Source organism: Poecilia reticulata, linkage group LG11, assembly GCF_000633615.1.
Source record: "Poecilia reticulata strain Guanapo linkage group LG11, Guppy_female_1.0+MT, whole genome shotgun sequence".
Lineage (NCBI taxonomy): Eukaryota > Metazoa > Chordata > Actinopteri > Cyprinodontiformes > Poeciliidae > Poecilia > Poecilia reticulata.
In genome coordinates this window covers 24491399-24493325 of record NC_024341.1, presented here as the reverse complement: position 1 = coordinate 24493325, position 1927 = coordinate 24491399, and positions in this window count along the sequence as shown.

Here is a 1927-nt window from a genome sequence, read left to right as displayed (position 1 = left end):
ATTCTCTTAAGAATGTAGAGCTAATTAAATGATCTAAACAAGACCTTAAAGTGGTTCCAGTTTCTCTCGATGGCCAACCTGTTGAAACTGTGGCAAATTTTAAATACTCGTTCCTGGACAGTCAGCTCAACTTTGCTGAAAACACTGACTATATTGTGAAGAACTGTTCTCAGAGACTCTACCTATTAAGAAGACTTAGTGATCTTGGGGTGACCCAATTAGACTCTAGTTGGGTCAYCCCTATGTCTTGAATTGGGGAAGGGGGGAATCATATTTTATTTCTCACATATTTTATTGCTCACTCACTGAAGTGAGTGAGCATATGAAACTGGGGGGTTCGGTACCTCAAAAAAGGGTTAAGAACCACTGCTCTAAAATAAGACAATCTGAATTTTGCTGTCCTGCAGCAGCTTACACTTCWAGTGCTGGATTCACACCACATGCAATTTTTCAACRTAAAACACAACATTTAGTTGATTGATTAAAATGGCACCAAATTCAACTTTATTATTCAGTTCAGACTTAAATGGTTTAAACATCTTTCAGATTGAATAGATAGGAAATTGTTGCTGGTAGGAAGAACTCAAAGGCAACCTGTCAGAATAATACGAGTTCATGTAAAATTACTAAATATAAACAGTCACTGATAAACAGCTTGGAATGGAACCAATTGTAAAGATTMACTGAYTTATTCATTATTTAAACCAAAGGTAGCTGATCAAGATGAAGTATTTTATTTAATTTTATTTGATATGTAACATGAAAACACCTCTATCTGTTTTATTTTTTGTATTGAAAACCCCTTAGAGTAGCCTCCAAACTACAATAATATAATCTTCCATATCTCCAGTTTATCAGAACAGTAGTTGATGCASAATTTTATCACAGTCAAATTCATGGCACTATTAACTGTTAATATTCATTTGCAAAGTGATGCAATTATGGGTGAAGTTTATTTTGCATTGTTCAGGTTATAGCTTTAATTATAAACTAGAATTAGAGCTGTTAGCACTGACAGCACTATCTGAATTAAGTGATCTACATTAGAAGTCATATTTTCTCTGCCTAGGGGAAACAAACTTACATTGAAATAGAATGATTTAAACAATGAATAACTACTGAAAAGGTGGATGATNCAGGCAGTGGATCAAACTCTGACTTCACTCTGACCATCAGTGGAGTTCAGGCTGAAGATGCTGCAGTTTATTATTGCCAGAGTCTTCATTACCCCAACAGCCAGCATGTGTTCACACAGTGAAAAACAGTGGTACAAAAACCTCCCTCAGTAAAATTGAACAGAAACTAATGTGTCCGTTGCAGCTGGATGCTGGTGTGTAGACTGATACACTTCACTTAATAGCTTCACATGCACAACTTTTCATTAAGTATTTATGGCATGTTTGCCTTTTCTTTTCTTTTTTTCTTTTTTTTTAGAAAATTACATTAGACTTATTTGAAGGAAAGAACCATCACTTAGTTGATATACTTTGAWATATTATGCATAATTCTTCTTTATAAGAGCCTAATTATAAGATAACATTTGTTGGTTGTGTATGTAAACATGATCAAATCATGAGCTAGAGAATAATTTAAATGTAAAACCTTATTTTTATGAATCCATCTAWAGTTAGTCAGAGGTTATAAACTCTTATTGTTGTATCAGTAACTGCATTGTGAGTAAATAATGATTAATGACCAGTTAACTATTATCTAATGATGAAATAATGATCAGTTATTGTTTCTGAGTCTCATCATGTAAAAAAAGCTTTAACAGATTTGCTTACTGTCAGGTTTGAACAAGATTTAAAAAAAAAGAAAGTCATAATTTTTCATTAAAATAGAGGTATTTTCTCACTCTAAAACAGTGGTTCTTAACCTGGGTTCGATCGAACCCCAGGGGTTCGGTGAGTCGGTCTCAGGGGTTCGG